The sequence below is a fragment of the Chiloscyllium punctatum genome, chromosome 15 (assembly GCF_047496795.1).
Source record: "Chiloscyllium punctatum isolate Juve2018m chromosome 15, sChiPun1.3, whole genome shotgun sequence".
In the NCBI taxonomy this organism is placed as follows: domain Eukaryota; kingdom Metazoa; phylum Chordata; class Chondrichthyes; order Orectolobiformes; family Hemiscylliidae; genus Chiloscyllium; species Chiloscyllium punctatum.
The window spans coordinates 21,948,642-21,967,151 of NC_092753.1; the positions used below are offsets into that span (position 1 = coordinate 21,948,642).

Sequence of the window (18,510 nt, forward strand, 5' to 3'; positions counted from 1 at the left end):
AGGAAGTGTAAGATTGCCAATATGGATGCCAGCTTATGTATGAATTTTCTGTAATAATTCACAAACCCAAGGAAAGACCGACATTCCAGTACAGATGTGGGAGCCAGGGTGCCTTTGATCACCCTCCCTTTGTCTTACACAGGGTGTAAGCTGGTTTTGTCAACTCTGATGCTTAAGTAGATCGCTTCGGAAGCCTGGATAACAGATTTTTTCCCCTTCTAAGCTGTAAGCCCACATGTGAGGAACATTTAAGCACTATGTTCAAGTTTTCAGAGTGCTCTTTATTGGTCTTCCTGATGTTTTGCAAATGCTGTTTATCAGTAATTAGCAAGTCTTCCAGAGAAATGGCAACCTGGGATAGAGCTTGTAAAATGTTCTGCCTGGTGCACTGGAAAAGGGCTGATGATACTCCAGATAGCCATCTTGCGTACCGGTAAAAACCCTTATGGGTATTAATTTAAACAAAATTCTGGGACGCCTTATCTCGTCCCAATTGCAGATACACACAGCTCATGTCCAGTTTTGTGAAGGATAACACAATCCACTCCGGTTTTATAATACGAGTCCTCTATGAGAGGGACTGGGCATTTATTCAGCTGCGAGAAATGGTTTACCATTTGCTTAAAATCCCCTCAAAGGCAAACCTAGCCATTGGTCTTCCCAATCAGTACGACCGGTACTGCTCGAATCTGCAAACTGTCCCAGTTTGATGATCCTCTTGCTTTCCAGCCTCCTGACCTCTGCCTCGATTTTTGCCTGGAAGGCAATGGCACTGGGCAGGCCTTGAAGAATCACAGAATTGCTTCCTAGTCAACACGAAAGGTGCCTTGACTCACTTGAGAGTGCCTAGACTTTTCTGAAAAACTTCAGAGTATTTAATTAGGACTTCACTCAGGCAGACATTTTCTAATCAAAAGATGTTGAGCCAATCAGGGTTAATCTTTCTCAGCCTATTCCACCCCATCAAGCATGGGCCCAAGGCCTTTTACTACAATTGGTGGTATCTGCATCAACTGTTTCTCATAGGAGAACAAAACGGAGTCCTACCCTAAATCTGAAATAATTCGGCAGTATACATTCTCAGTCTGGCTGAGGTCTTGCGTGAACTTAAGGGTTGGATTGCAAGATAAATTCCTGAAGAAGGGCAAATGCCCGAAACGTCAATTCTCCTGCTCCTTTGATGCTGCCTGACCTGCTGCGCTTTTCCAGCAACACATTTTTCAGCTCAAATCATGTTAAAGACTGGTCCTGGAGTGACTGCTACAGATGCGTTGGTATTGATCTCCATAAGAACTGGGTGACCGTTCAACCAGATGTTTATTTTGCTTGGTTCTGATTTGAGTGCTGCTCAGCAATGTCACTGTTCCAAACCAGCTGTAGGTGGACATCCCAGGGTGTGCACTGTCTGGATACCAGTCTATGAATTCTCTTACACAATTCAGCCCCACTGCGTCTCCTTTAGGGCCTAGTGTCCTTATACCTGCAGCAACTACAATGGTCTACCAGCCTGGTTCCGAGATAAAATGAAAACCGTTTGGGTGAAGCGCAGCTTTGTTTTTGGGGTTTTGCTGACCTAGAGTCACCTCTGTTCACGATATGTCCCAAGTGAAGCTACACCATGGTCCTGAGTGAGGATACGCAATTGACCTGAGAGAGGCGACACAGTGGTCCTGAGTGAGGCTACACAATGATCCTGGGTGAGGGTACAGAATGATCCTGGGAGCGGCTACACAATGGTCCTGGGTGAGGGTACAGAATGATCCTGGGTGCGGCTACACAATGATCCAGGGTGAGGCTACACAATGGTCCTGGGTGAGGGAACACAATGATCCTGGGTGAGGGTACGCAATGATCCTGGGTGAGGCTACACAATGGTCCTGGGTGAGGGTACACAATGGTCCTGGGTGAGGGTACACAATGGTCCTGGGAGAGGGCACACAATGGTCCTGGGTGAGGGTACACAATGATCCTGGGTGAGGCCACACAATGATCCTGGGTGAGGGTACACAATGATCCTGGGTAAGGGTACACAGTTGACCTGGGTGAGGGTACACAATGATCCTGGGTGAGGGTACACAATGGTCCTGGGTGAGTGTACACAATGGTCCTGGGTGAGGCTACACAATGATTCTGGGAGAGGATACACAATGGTCCTGGGTGAGGGTACACAATGATCCTGGGTGAGGCTACACAATGGTCCTGGGTGAGGGTACACAATGGTCCTGGGTGAGGGTAAACAATGATCCTGGGAGCGGCTACACAATGGTCCTGGGTGAGGCTACACAATGGTCCTGGGTGAGGCTACACAATGCTCCTGGGTGAGGGTACACAATGATCCTGGGTGAGGGTACAAAATGATCCTGGGTGAGTTTACACAATGGTCCTGGGTCAGGGTACACAATGGTCCTGGGTGAGGGTACACAATAATCCTGGGTGAGGCTACACAATGATCCTGGGTGAGGGTACACAATGATCCTTGGTCAGGGTACACAATAATCCTGGGTGAGGCTACACAATAATCCTGGGTGAGGCTACACAATGATCCTGGGTGAGGGTACACAATGATCCTGGGTGAGGGTACACAATGATCCTGGGTCAGGGTACACAATGATCATGGATACGTTTACACAATAATCCTGGGTGAGGCTACACAATGATCCTGGGTGAGGGTACACAATAATCCTGGGTGAGGCTACACAATGGTCATGGATGAGGCTACACAATGCTCCTGGGTGAGGGTACACAATGGTCCTGGGTGAGGGTACACAATGATCCTGGGTGAGTTTACACAATGGTCCTGGGTCAGGGGACACAATGGTCCTGGGTGAGGGTACACAATAATCCTGCTTGAGGTTACACAATGATCCTGGGTGAGGGTACACAGTTGACCTGGGTGAGGGTACACAATGGTCCTGAGTGAGGGTCCACAATTGCCTTCACTTGAGCATTGTCTCTCAAGCTCATTCAGTCTGGTGAGGGGGTCCATTTCCATCCACATTCCCTATAACTCACCTGCTACACAATCGTCATGGATGGGGCTACACAATGCTCCTGGGTGAGGGTACACAATGGTCCTGGGTGAGGGTACACAATGATCCTGGGTGAGTTTACACAATGATCCTGGGTGAGGGTACACAATGACTCTGGGTGAGGGTACGCAATGATCCTGGGTGAGGCTACACAATGATCTTGGGTGAGGGTACACAATGGTCCTGGTTGAGGGTACACAATGGTCCTGGGAGTGGGCATACAATGGTCCTGGGTGAGGGTACATGATGATCCTGGGTGAGGCTACACAATGATCCTGGGTGAGGCCACACAATGGTCCTGGGTGAGGTGACACAATTGACCTGGGTGAGGGTACACAATGATCCTGAGTGAGGCTATGCAATGATCCTGGGTGAGGGTACACAATGGTCCTGGGTGAGGGTACACAATGATCCTGAGTGAGGCTACACAATGGTCCTGGGTGAGGCTACACAATGGTCCTGGGTGAGGGTACACAATGATCCTGGGTGAGGCTACACAATGATCCTGGGTGAGGCTACACAATGGTCCTGGGTGAGGGAACACAATGATCCTGGGTGAGGCAACACAATGATCCTGGGTGAGGCCACACAATGGTCCTGGGTGAGGGTACACAATGGTCCTGGGTGAGGCTACACAATGGTCCTGGGTGAGGCTACACAATGATCCTGGGTGAGGCCACACAATGGTCCTGGGTGAGGCGACACCATGGTCCTGGGTGAGGCGACACAATGATTCTGGGAGAGTGTACACAATGGTCCTGGGTGAGGGTGCACAATGATCCTGGGTGAGGCTACACAATGGTCCTGGGTGAGGGTACACAATGGTCCTGGGTGAGGCTACACAATGATTCTGGGAGAGGATACACAATGGTCCTGGGTGAGGGTACACAATGATCCTGGGTGAGGCTACTGAATGGTCCTGGGTGAGGGTACACAATGGTCCTGGGTGAGGGTACACAATGATCCTGGGTGCGGCTACACAATGGTCCTGGGTGAGGCTACACAATGGTCCTGGTTGAGGGTACACAATGGTCCTGGGCGAGGCTACACAATGATCCTGGGTGAGGCTACACAATGGTCCTGGGTGAGGGTACACAATAATCCTGGGTGAGGCTACGCAATGATCCTGGGTGAGGCCACACAATGGTCCTGGGTGAGGGTACACAATTGACCTGGGTCAGGGTACACAATGATCCTGAGTGAGGCTATGCAATGATCCTGGGTGAGTGTACATAATTATCCTGGTTGCGGCTACACAATGGTCCTGGGTGAGGGTACACAATGGTCCTGGGTGAGGCTACACAATGATCCTGGGTGAGGCCACACAATGGTCCTGGGTGGGCCGACACCATGATCCTGGGTGAGGCTACACAATGATTCTGGGAGAGTGTACACAATGGTCCTGGGTGAGGCTGCACAATCGTCCTGGGTGAGGGTACACAATGTTCCTGGGTGAGGCTACACAATGATTCTGGGAGAGGATACACAATGGTCCTGGATGAGGGTACACAATGATCCTGGGTGAGGCTACACAATGGTCCTGGGTGAGGGTACACAATGGTCCTGGGTGAGGTTACACAATGATCCTGGGTGCGGCTACACAATGGCCGTGGGTGAGGCTACACAATGGTCCTGGGTGAGGGGACACAATGGTCCTGGGTGAGGCTACACAATGATCCTGGGTGACGAAACACAATGATCCTGGGTGAGGGTACACAATGATCCTGGGTCAGGGTACACAATAATCCTGGGTGAGGCTACACAATTATCCTGGGTGAGAGTACACAATGATCCTGGGTGAGGGTACACAATGATCCTGGGTCAGGGTACACAATGATCATGGATAAGTTTACACAATAATCCTGGGTGAGGCTACACAATGATCCTGGGTGAGTGTACTCAATAATCCTGGGTGAGGCTACAAAATGGTCCTGGATGAGGCTACACAATGCTCCTGGGTGAGGGTACACAATGGTCCTGGGTGAGGGTACACAATGATCCTGGGTGAGTTTACACAATGGTCCTGGGTCAGGGGACACAATAATCCTGGGTGAGGCTACACAATGGTCCTGGATGAGGCTACACAATGCTCCTGGTTGAGGGTACACAATGGTCCTGGGTGAGGGTACACAATGATTCTGGGAGAGGATACACAATGGTCCTGGGTGAGGGTACACAATGGTCCTGGGTGAGGCTACACAATGGTCCTGGGTGAGGGTACACAATGATCCTGGGTGAGGCTACACAATGATCCTGGGTGAGGCCACACAATGGTCCTGGGTGAGGGTTCACAATTGACCTGGGTGAGGGTACACAATGATCCTGAGTGAGGCTATGCAATGATCCTGGGCGAGTGTACATAATTATCCTGGTTGCGTCTACACAATGGTCCTGGGTGAGAGTACACAATGGTCCTGGGTGAGGGTACACAATGATCCTGGGTGAGTTTACACAATGGTCCTGGATGAGGCTACACAATGCTCCTGGTTGAGGGTACACAATGGTCCTGGGTGAGGGTACACAATGATTCTGGGAGATGATACACAATGGTCCTGGGTGAGGGTACACACTGATCCTGGGTGAGGCTACACAATGGTCCTGGGTGAGGCTACACAATGATCCTGGGTGAGGCTACACATTGGTCCTGGGTGAGGGTACACAATGATCCTGGGTGAGGCTACACAAAGATCCTGGGTGAGGCCACACAATGGTCCTGGGTGAGGGTTCACAATTGACCTGGGTGAGGGTACACAATGATCCTGAGTGAGGCTATGCAATGATCCTGGGCGAGTGTACATAATTATCCTGGTTGCGGCTACACAATGGTCCTGGGTGTGGGTACACCTTGGTACTTGGTGATGGTACACAATGATCCTTGGTGAGCCTACACAATGGTCCTGGGTGAGGCTACACAATGGTCCTGGGTGAGGGTACACAATGATCCTGGGTGAAGCTACACAATGATCCTGGGTGAGGCTGCACAATGGTCCTGGGTGAGGGAACACAATGATCCTGGGTGAGGCTACACAATGATCCTGGGTGAGGCCACACAATGGTCCTGGGTGAGGTGACACCATGGTCCTGGGTGAGGCTACACAATGATTCTGGGAGAGTGTACACAATGGTCCTGGGTGAGGCTGCACAATGATCCTGGGTGAGGCTGCACAATGGTCCTGGGTGAGTGTACACAATGGTCCTGGGTGAGGCTACACAATGATTCTGGGAGAGGATACGCAATGGTCCTGGGTGAGGGTACACAATGATCCTGGGTGAGGCTACACAATGGTCCTGGGTGAGGGTACACAATGGTCCTGGGTGAGGGGACACAATGATCCTGGGTGCGGCTTCACAATGGTCCTGGGTGAGGCTACACAATGGTCCTAGGTGAGGGTACACAATGGTCCTGGGTGAGGCTACACAATGCTCCTGGGTGAGGGTACACAATGATCCTAGGTGAGTTTACACAATGGTCCTGGGTCAGGGTTCACAATGGTCCTGGGTGAGGGTACACAATAATCCTGGGTGAGGCTACACAATGATCCTGGGTGAGGGTACACAATGATCCTTGGTCAGGGTACACAATAATCCTGGGTGAGGCTACACAATAATCCTGTATGAGGCTACACAATGATCCTGGGTGAGGGTACACAATGATCCTGGGTGAGGGTACACAATGATCCTGGGTCAGGGTACACAATGATCATGGATAAGTTTACACAATAATCCTGGGTGAGGCTACACAATGATCCTGGGTGAGGGTACACAATGATCCTGGGTGAGGCTACACAATGGTCATGGATGAGGCTACACAATGCTCCTGGGTGAGGGTACACAATGATCCTGGGTGAGTTTACACAATGGTCCTGGGTCAGGGTACACAATGGTCCTGGGTGAGGGTACACAATAATCCTGGGTGAGGTTACACAATGATCCTGGGTGAGGGTACACAGTTGACCTGGGTGAGGGTACACAATGGTCCTGAGTGAGGGTTCACAATTGCCTTCACTTGAGCATTGTCTCTCAAGCTCATTCAGTCTGGTGAGGGGGTCCATTTCCATCCACATTCCCTATAACTCACCTGCTCCTCTTGCTGCATTTTCCAATGATAAAGATAGTTGTAGCATCTTTTTAAAGTCCAGCTGGACTTCAGCAAGTCAGCGCTTTTGCACGATTACGTTACTTATCCCACATACCAATCCATCTCTAAGTGTCTCACTCAGGGTTAACCAAAATTACATGCCTCTGCCAGTCATTTTAATCTCGTCAAAATGCTTGATTTGAAATCCCCAATTCTCTAACAGCTGAGTAAAACCAATAGCATCTCGGAATCAGTGGAGGCTTGGTGTTGTAAAATTCCTTAACTAAATCCATCAAATTTTGAAAGGTTTTGGTATCCACTGCCTCTGGGGAAGTTAGACTTCTAATAACTGAAAATGCTACAGGTCCACAAGCAGCCAGAAGGATTGCTCGTTGCTTTTCATCTACCCTAATGCCATTTGCACGAGAAAGATACCGCAGTCTTTCCATATACAGGGCTGAGTCTTTGACAGCAGGATCAAACAAGTCAAGTTTCCTTCTATGATGCCTTAAATATTTAACCTGACTGAAAGATGATTATTGAGAGTGAATTTTCTTCAGGTACATATTGTTTTCTCTAGTTGCCACTGAAATAATAGCACAGAGGCCATTGAGTCTCCCTTTATTTACATGTGCATAGTATACGGGCTCTAACCAGCCAGCTCAGAGCCAGCCCCTATGCAAGGAGGCTCTCTGAATCTCCTGTTTGTGTTTGTCATCCAGGGATCCCTGATTGATACAGGTTAACAGCTCCAATCAAGGTCTAATAGTCAATGAGATCCACCTGGCCCTTCGTCTAATCACAACTCAATATAGATGCTGATTGGAGCCCGGGTGTCCCTCGAGAAGGAGCACGAGGTATTCAGGGAGAGGTGGGCACCGCAGGGAGTGGAGTGCATTATTTCCCCCTCCAACTCTATTTTGATTTAATCCCTACCCTCCCCTTCACTTTTTTGATCATGCAGCATTGCCTATTGATAAGAAGCGCATTGTTTGACATTGGCACTTGGGTGATTCCTTTCTTCCTGGTGGTGGAAATTGAATAAAGATTTATACACCTGTTGTCTTTCACTGTGTCCCAAACCTGCACACACGCACAACATGAGTGCTGGGGAAAATAATAAGTTAGGTGGTAGTAGAGTGGGTGGGTTTTGGGGGTGGGGTGGGATAGTCCACAACTACAGGGTTTAGGATGAGAGGGGATAGATATAATGGGCAATCTTTGCCCACAGGGTGGTGCATGTATGGAATGAGCTGCCAGCGGAAGTGGTGGAGGCTAGTATAATTGCAACATTTAAAAGTCATCTGGATGGGTGTATGAATAGGAAGGGTTTAGAGGGTTATGGGCCAGGTGCTGGCTGGTGGGACTAGATTGGGTTGGGATATCTGGTTGGCATGGCTGAGTTGGACCGAGGGGTCTGTTTCTGTGCTGTACATCTCAATGTCTCTGTGACTCTATGTCACACAACTGATGTAGTTTATTGAACAAACCTAGATTGCTGTTAAGTCTTTAATCACTTTGAATGGGTTTTAGGTTTCATTTCATTAATATGTAAATCCCAGAACTTCTTTCAGGTCACATTCCTGAGATAACTTAAGGTTTTATAAAAAAAACTCAGGCAACGTATTAAAGGTGTGAGGCTAGAGTCTATTTGTATTCCAATCTTGAGTCAGACTATTTCCAAAGTCGGAATTTATAAAACATCACATGGAATGACTGGTTACAGATTGTGTGCTCATTGAACAAAATAGAATGTATCTGCAAATACAAATTCACCCCATAGACATATCTGTGTGTCTGCGTGTGAGGGAGAGAGAGCATGAGAGAGAGAGACAGAGTGTGTGTGTGTGTGTGTGTGTGTGTGTGTGTATGTGTCTGTCTGTGTATGTGAAAGAGAGAGAGAGAGAGATAGGGAGAGTGTGTGTGCCTGCGTGTGTGTGTTTGCTATATCAATTGACTCATTTATTTTCTCCTCTGGAATATGATGCTAATTTCAGAAATGCTGTCCATAAAATTTACAAATCACCACGCACAACTGCGTTCACATCCTTCTGTTACATACCCTGCAGTCTCTTTCCCACGAGTTTGCTCTCCCTTATTGGCACCCATAGCTTTCTGCTCCAACCGGCCTGAAAGAAGCCATGATCTCAAACAAATCAGTGTCTTCAACTCCTTCCTATTTTTGTGGATGGTCCCAACAGCTATGGCCAGTAATCCACATTGCACTGTACGGAGCTTTAATGATGTTAGACCGAATATTGTTGAAGATAGGTAATAGTTCCCGAATTGAGCTGTCCTGGAGTACAGGTGCAGAATATAGAACTGGCACTCTCCCATACTTCAGACTTAACTTAGAACTAGTGATACTCGAAATATTTAGTTTCATATCATCTCCTGGGTCATCTAGAGTATCCGAGCTAATTTGGACCAATTTCTTGGAACCTCTTATTTTGTCCTTACACCCATCTGTGTCTGTTTCGATTTCACTGACTGGCGGCTTCTCGTCCACCATGCTCTTTTCTGTTCAGTGGATTTCTGTGAAGATATGAAACAGATGATGGTAAGACGTGAAATTAGCATTTTATCTACTTAAGATGGTTGCCCAAGTAATTATATTTTACTTTGGCAAATCTTTGTCTTTGAGCTGCACTACACAATATCAATGTTGTGCCTAAATACTTCCTTCATTGACCACACATAAAAATTGAAACCAGATTATTTCCCTTTGTTACACTCATTTGCTGGAGCAGTATGCTCTTAGATACCTTCATGTTAATTCTCCAACATTGAAATTTCCTTCTTTAATCTGAAGAAAAACATGTATGGTTTATGGTTTATGGTTTATGGAATGCTTTGGTTTATTTAGTTTTAACTTCCAAAGTTGAATAATTGCTGTTGGCAGACTTTTAAGTAGATCTCTCAAATGTTAATTCTTATCTCTCTCCGTGACTGTAACACTGCATTCTGCACTCTGTTCCGTTACCCTGACGCACTTTGTATGGATGGTGGCAATAGGAGGTTTTAATTTTCCCAACATTGACTGGGATTCACTTAGTATTGGATGTCTAGATGGACAGAATTTGTAAGGAGCATCCAGGAGTGTTTTCTAGAGCAGTATGTGAATAGTCCAAGTTAAAAAGGGGTCATACTGGACTTGATGTTGGGGAATGAGTCCGGCCAGGTGGTTAATGTTTCAGTAGGGGATGACGTTGGGATTAGTGATCACAATTCCATAAGTGTTGGAATACTCATGGACAAAGATGAGAGTGGTCCGAAAGGAAGAGCGCTATACTGGGCAGCAAAATTCAGCAGAAGCTGAGGAATGTAGATTGGGAGCAACTGTTAGAAGGTAAATCCACATTCAATATGTGGGAGGCTTTTAAAGAGAGGTTGATTAGAGTTCAGGAGAGATATCGATGGAAGTGGGTACTGCAGATGCTGGAGATCAGAGTCAAGATTAGAGTGATGCTGGAGAAGCACAGTAGGTCAGACAGCATCCGAGGAGCAGGAAACATCAATGTTTCAGGCAAAAGCCTTTCATCAGGAATCAGATATGTTCCTATGAAAATGAGGGATCAAAATCGCAAGGTTCGGAAACCATGGAGGACATGTGAAATTGTGAGACTAGCTGAGAGGAAAAAGGAAGCATACATAAGGTCTGGGTGACTGAAGACAGACAACGCTTTGGAAGAATGTCAGGAATGTAGCTGAAACGAGGAATTAAGAGGGCGAAAAGGTGTCATGAATATCTTTAGCAAATAGGGTTAAGGAGCAAGAGGGTAACTAGAGAAAGGGTTGGCCCACTCAAGGACAAAGGAGGAAAGATATGCATGGAGTCAGAGAAAATGGGTGAGCCTGATGTCAGTGGTAGGGAAGCTATTAGAGAAGATACTGAGGGATTGGATCTATTCCCATTTGGAAGATCTGTGATCAGCAGCATAGTTTTGTACAGGGAAGGTCACATCTTAAAAACCTAATAGAATTCTTTGAGGAGGTGACAGTGTTGATTGATGGGGGAAGGGCTATAGATTTCATATATATGGGCTTTAGTAAGGCATCTGATAAGGTTCCCCATGGGAGGCTGATGGAGAAAGTGAAGACACATGGGGTCTGGGGTGGACTAGCTAGATGGATAGACAACTAGCAACAGGAGACAGAGAGTAGTAGTGGAAGGGAGTTTCTCAAAATGGAGACCTGTGACCAGTGGTGTTCCACAGGGATCTGTGCTGGGACCCCTGCTGTTTGAGATATACAGAAATGATCTGGAGGAAGGTATAGGTGGTCTGGTTAGCAAGTTTGCAGATGACACTAAGATTGGTGGAGGAGCAGATAGTGAAGGGGACTGTGTGAGAATGCAGCAGAATATTGATAGATTGGAGAGATGGGCAGAGAAATGGCAGATGGAGTTCAATCCGGACAAATGCGAGGTGATGTATTTTGGAAGATTGAACTATACAGTAAATGGAAAAGCCCTAGGGTAAATTGATGCACAGAAAGTTCTGAGTGTTCAGGTCCAATTGTACCCTGAAGGTGGCAACGCAGGTCAATAGAGTGGTCAAAAAGGCATCCAGCATGCTTTCCTTCATTGGACAGGGTATTGAGTACAATAGTTGGCAGGTCATGTTACAGTTGTGTAAGACTTTGGTTCGGCCACATTTGGAATATTGCATACAGTTCTGGTCACCACATTACCAAAAGGATGTGGATGCTCTGGAGAGGGTGCAGAGGATGTTCATCAGGATGTTGCCTGGTATGGAGGGCGCCAGCTATGAAGAGAGGTTGAGTAGATTAGGATTATTTTCATTAGAAAGATGGAGGTTGAAGGTGCACCTGATTGGGGTCTACAAAATCATGAGAGCTGTAGACAGAGTGGATAGCAAGAAGCTTTTTCCCAGAGTGGGGGACTCAATTACTCGGGGTCACGAGTTCAAAGTGAGGGGGAAAAGTTTAAGGGAGATATGCGTGGAAAGTTCTTTATGCAGAGTGTGGTGGGTACTAGACAGATACATGAATGGGCAGGGAGCAGAGGGATATTGATTTTTAGAAAATCAGCAGCAGGTTTAGATGGAGGATCTGGATCAACAAGGCTTGGAGGGCCGAAGGGCCTGTTCCAGTGCAGTAATTTTCTTTGTTCTTTGTTTTTTGTTTAATGCAGAAATGTGGGCCAGGGATGGACAGGACTGGCAGCTTAATCTTCTGGAGTACAGATATAGTAGAAATGACAGAAAGGGAAGAAAGAGGGAATGAGGAGTGATGTTTTTAATTGGGGATAAAATTACGGCTGTACTTAGGATATTCCCGGGTGATTGTCCGGTGAAGTTATACAGGTAGAGCTGAAAAATAAGAAAGGGATGATCACCTTGTTGGTATCGTTTTATAGGCCCTCCAATAATCAGTGGGAAATTGAGAAGCAAGTATATAAAGAAGTGTCAGATGTCTTTTAGAATAATAGTTATAACAAGAGGGGATTTTAAATTTCCAAACGTTGATTGGGACTGTTATAGTGTTACGGGGTTGGATAGGGAAGAAGTTATTAAGGGTGCACAAGAAAACATTTTTATTCAATACTTGAATGTACCTACTAGAGAAGGAGCAATGTTTGACCTGTTAGGAAATAAGGCAAGTGACTGAGGTGTCAGTGAGGGAGCACTTTGGGAGCACTAAGTGACCATAATTCTATTAATTTAAAAATACTTATGAAAAAGGATAGACCTGATTTAAAAGTTAAAGTTCTAAATTGGAGTAAGGCTTACTTTGACGGTACTAGACAGGAACTTTCAGAGGTTGATTGAGGGAGCCTCCTTGCAGGTAAAGGTACAGTTGGGAAATAGGAAGCATTTAAAAATTAGAATATAAAGAGCTTAGAGACAGTATGTCCCTATTAGTGTGAACGGTAAGGTTGGCAAGTGTCGGGAATGCTGGCTGACTCAAGAAATTGAGGCTCTGGTCAAGAAAAAGGAGACTTGTATCAGATATGTGATATTGGGTGAATCCCTGGAGGAATGTCAGGGCAGTAGGAGAATACTTAACAAAGAAATTGAAGAAGGACTTATGCCTGATACGTCGATTCTCCTGCTCCTTGGATGCTGCCTGACCTGCTGTGCTTTTCCAGCAACACATTTATCAGCTCTGATCTCCAGCATCTGCAGTCCTCACTTTCTCCAAGGAAATTGGGAGGACAGCTTTGGCAAATAGAGGAATCCAAAGAGATTCCATAAAAGAAAAATAGGAAGTAGAGAGAGAATAGGACCCCTTAAAGATCAACGTGGTCATCTATGTGTGGTACAACGTTAAAAATCACACAACACCAGGTTATAGTCCAACAGGTTTATTTGGAAGCACTAGCTTTTGGAGCGCTGCTTCTTCATCAGGTAGCTGAAGGAGAAGTGCTCCAAAAGCTTGTGTTTCCAAATAAACCTGTTGGACTATAATCTGGAGTTGTGTAATTTTTAACTTTGACAACCCCATCCAACACCAGCTACTCTACATTTTGTGTGAGATACTAAACAAATATTTTGCATCAGTATTTACTGTGGAGAAAGATGTATAAGCTAGGTAACTTGAGGAAATAAATAGTGATGTCTTAAAAAGAGTCCACATTACAAAGAGGAGGTGGCAGATGCCATAAAACGCATAAAGGTCAATAAATCCCCTGGACCTGATCAGATGTTTCCCTGAACTGTGTGGGAAGCTAGGGAAGAGGTTGCTGGGCTCCTTATTGAGATATTTGCAGCATCGACAGCCATGGTTGAAGTGCCGGAAGACTTGAGGTTGGCTAATATGGTGCCATTATTGAGGAAAGGTGATAAAGAAAAGCTATGGAATTACAGACTTGCGTTGACGTCAGTGATGGGTAAGTTGCTGGAGAACCTTTTGATGGGACAGGATTTACCTTCATTTCTAAAGACAAGGACTGATTAGGGATAGTCAACCTGGTTTTATCCATGGGAAATTGTGTCTCACTAACTTAATTGAGTTTTTTGATAAGGTGACAAAGAAGATTGATGAGGGCAGAGCGGTAAACATTGTCTCTATGGACTTAGCAAGGTGTTCGACAAGGTTCTGCACGGTACACTGGTCAGTAAGATTAGATCTCATAGGATCCAGGAAGAGCTAGCCATTTGGATACATAATTGGCTTGAAGGTAGGAGACAACAGGGTAGTGGTAGAGAGTTGTGTTTTGTACTGGAGGCGGTGTGCCACAAGGATTGATGCTGGGTCCATTACTTCTTGCCATTTATATAAATGATTTGGATGTGAATCTCAGAGACATGATTAGTAAGTTTGCAGATGACACCAAAATTGCTGGACACAGGCTGAAGCATAGCAGGTGGAGTTTAATTTAGATAAATATGAGATGTTGCATTTTGCTCAAGCAAACCAGGGCAGGTCTTATACAGTTAATGCTCGGGCCCTGGTGAGTGTTACCAAATAACGAGACCTAGGGGTGTAGGTACATAGTTCCTTGGAGTTGCAGGTGGACAGGGTGGAGAAGAAGGCATTTAGCATGCTTCCTTCATTGGTCAAAACATTGAGTTAGGAGTTGGAATGTCATGTTGTGACTGTACAGGACATTGGTGACACCACTTTTAGAATACAGTGTATAATTCTCGTCACCTTTCTATATTGCTAAACTTGAGGGGGTGCAGAAAAGAGTTACAAGGATGTTACGGACACAGGAGGGTGTGAGTGATAGGGACGGCATGAATGTTCAAGGTCTTTTTCACCCGGGTGGACCAGTCCAAAGCTAGATGGCATAGGTTTAAGGTGAGAGGGGAAAGATTTAAAAAAGACCTGAAGGGCAACTTTTTCGCGTAGAGAGTGTTGAGTTTATGGAACCAGGTGCCATCTGATGAAGGAGCAGTGCTCCAAAAGCGAGTGGTTCCAAATAAACCTGTTGGACTATAACCTGGTGTTGTGTGACTTTTAACTTTGTCCATACCAGTCCAACACCAGCGCCTGGAAGTAATGGAGGTGTGGATAATTACCACATTTAAAATGCATCTGGATCAGTACATGAAGAGGAAGAATTTAGATGGATAAGGGCTAAATGCTGGCAAGTGGGATGAGGTCAGATGGGCTGCCTGTTTGGCACAGATGAGTTAGACCAAAGGGTCTGTTTCAGTGCTGTATGACACTGTGATTCAATGAACAGATAAAAGAGAATGTTTAAAAAAAAACCATAGCTAACGATCTCCATGAATTAATCTTACGTCGACCTACATGAAAAGGACTTTGTTTGAGTTTCCATTAAAATATTAGGTTTTGAATACACACAGGATCATCCAGCTAAGAAGCTTTTGTACAGATTCCCTGGAATGCAGAGATTCCCATAAAGACGTCACTACTTTATAAATAATATTGCAGAATTGGTAGCTGTGTTCCCTTGGGAAATAACATTTGCCACCCTCCAAACATCTGGCACAACTCCAGTGGATAGTGAGCATGCAAAGATCATTGCCAAAGATGGAGCAATCTCTTCCCTCACTTCCTGTAGTAACTTTGGGTATATCCCGTCTGGTTGCATGAATTGGAACAATCTGACTCACCTCTCTCTTTAATTAGAGCCAGAGTCATAGAGACCTGCAGCACAGAACCAGACCCTTTAGTCCAACTCGTCCAGGCCGGTCAGATATTCTAAATTAATCAATCAAGTCCCATTTGCCCGCACTTGTCCCATAACCTTCTTAAACCCCTCCTAATCATATACGCATCCAGATGCCTTTTAAATGCTGTAACTGTACCACTCTCCACCACTCCATCTGGCTGCTCCTTCCACATGCGCATCACCTTTGAAAAATTTGCCCTTTCGGCCCCTTTTAAACCTTTTCCCTCTCACTGATTTACAGTACGGAAACAGACCTTCAGTCCAACTTATCTTTGCCATATCCTAAATTAATCTAGTCCCATTTGTCAGCATTTGGCCGATATCCCTCTAAATTCTGAGGAAAATATCTTGAATATGTACCATATGCACGTCCCTCATGTCTTTATAAACACCTATAAAGTCACCCATCAGCCTCCAATGCTTCAGGGAAAATAGCCCCAATCTCTCCCTGTGGCTCAAATCCTCCAGCCCTGGCAACATCCTTGTAAATCTTTCATAACTAGAAACTCTACAGTTTGGAAGCAGGCCATTCAGTCTACACCAATCCTCCGAAGGACGTCCCACCCAGTCCCACCATCTCCTCCCGAAACATGTATTTCCCATGGCTAATCCACCTAGCCAGCACGTCTTTGGACTGGGGGAGGAAGGCCATGCAGACACATCTGAAAACTTCACATGGACAGTTGCTCAAGGGTGGAATTGAACCTGGGTCACTGGTGCTGTGAGGCAGCAGCACTAACCACTGAGCCACTGTGCCGACCTAAAGCCTTTTTGAACCCTTCCAAGGAGCGCAGGACGAGATGCAGTATTCCAAACTAACTGGGGAATTTACAGGAAGTCTGACCCATCAGAACATTATTGTAAACATATTAGGAGAGTGGTGAGTGCATGGAATGCACTGCCAGCAGTGGTAGCAGAGTCAGATACATTAGGGACCGAGGACATGGAGGTCCTGGGCCTCCTTCAGTGCCACTCCCTCACCACCAGACGCCTGGAGGAAGAACGCCTCATCTTCCGCCTCGGAACACTCCAACCCCAGGGCACCAATGTGGACTTCAGCAGTTTCCTCATTTCCCCTTCCCCCACCTCACCCTTATTCCAAACTTCCACCTCAGCACTGTCCCCATGACTTGTCCTACCTGCCTATCTTCTTTTCCACCTATCCACTCCACCCTCCTCCCTAACCTATCACCTTCATCCCCTCCCCACTCACCCATTGTACTCTATGCTACTTTCTCCCCACCCCCACCTCATTTATTTCTCCACGCTTCAGGCTCTCTACCTCTATTCCTGATGAAGGGCTTTTGCCTGAAACATCGATTTTCCTGCTCCTCGGATGCTGCCTGAACTGCTGTGCTTTTCCAGCACCACTCTAATCTAGACTCTAGTTTCCAGCATCTGCAGTCATTGTTTTTACCTACATTTAAGCGACTGTTGGATAGGCACATGGATGATAGTAAAATTAAGGGTATTAGGTTAGTTTGATCTTTGAGTCGGATAAAAGGTTGGCACAACATCTATTCACAGCGTTCTTAAAATAATCCACGTAGGTAGTGTTTGTAAAAATATCAGTAAGGGGCGCTTTTTCTACTTGAAGGCAAATAATTGTGAGGCCCTTTGACATCTGAGTTTTGACTTTGTGTAGGGATGAAGGAGACTCCTCCGTGTTTTGAACATTTGGCCATTAAAAGCCTTTCAGAAGATCATTACTGGCTGGAGAGGGGGGACACGAAACTAAACTTTCCAGTCGGTTTGGAAAATAAAAGTCTCACCAACAGGAATTTGTTACGTTTCTGCCTCATGTCACCCACACATTTGCACAACCCTTTCCAACTGGCGATGACAGGCAAAGCTAAGATCAGGAAAGGGTGGCAAAATGAATCAAGGTCTGAGGTTGGATCTGAAGACAGGTTGATTTTCTCACTGGATTTGGGTTTTCAGGTGAACGTCCGCCTACTGGGAAAACCAGGGACGACCGGCCAGTGCTGTACGCTGACAGCTCAGCCAGCCTGTGTGTTTTCTCAGTGCAGTTGCTGGTTTTACCTTCCAATATAATCAATATTTACAGTATAGCAGGCTGTTTATTAAACAAGGATTGGATCTGAGCTACAAAGAACCATGATCCCATCTGTTTAAACAAATTGCAAACTCCGACATGGAGACGAAACATATTTACACCAGAGGTGTTGAAATAACTAGAGTTCGTGACCCAGCATGGCCCTTGATCTGTTTCAGCTTGATGCATAGACAACAGATAGAAACTCTAATGGCTCTGCAAACTGGAAAGTTCACGCTCACAAACTAGCTGCACCCTTGACTCTAGAACCATGGGGGAGAGACATGAGGAGAGAAATCGAACAAAATCAGAATTGAAACTTGGAACCTTACCGTCATCCCAAAAAACGATTCTTTTTGCCTCTTTACTTCCTTGTGGAAGTTACTTCCAGGTTACTTCATTGGAACCAATTGAAAATAAGTTGCTGGATTTGTTTGAGCAAGTTGTAATTTGAGATTGGCTCGGTTCCTTGAGCTCTACCTTCGATATGAAGCCTCCTTACTGCCCTCAGGTGGGATTATAGCTCCAACATTCCTCACTTGCATTAGTTACAGCCCATTTGCTGGAATCTAACACAACCGGTTTGACAACCCACAAAGTTGTGTTATTAAAAAAAACACGCTTATAAAGTCGGCCTTATTTTGTAGTAAAAACTAATGAAATGAGTGGAAATAAATTCTTACAATTCCGCCTGAATTTTTGTCATAATTATCTCGAGTTCTCAATCTTTGAATATTAT

At 45.9% G+C, this 18,510-nt stretch overlaps 1 pseudogene; it reads right to left on the reverse strand.

Moving 5' to 3' along the window:
• LOC140486114 (NACHT, LRR and PYD domains-containing protein 3-like) overlaps positions 1 to 18,242 on the reverse strand; it is a 61,601-nt pseudogene extending 43,359 nt beyond the window's left edge.
• Positions 18,243 to 18,510: the final 268 nt, after the last annotated feature.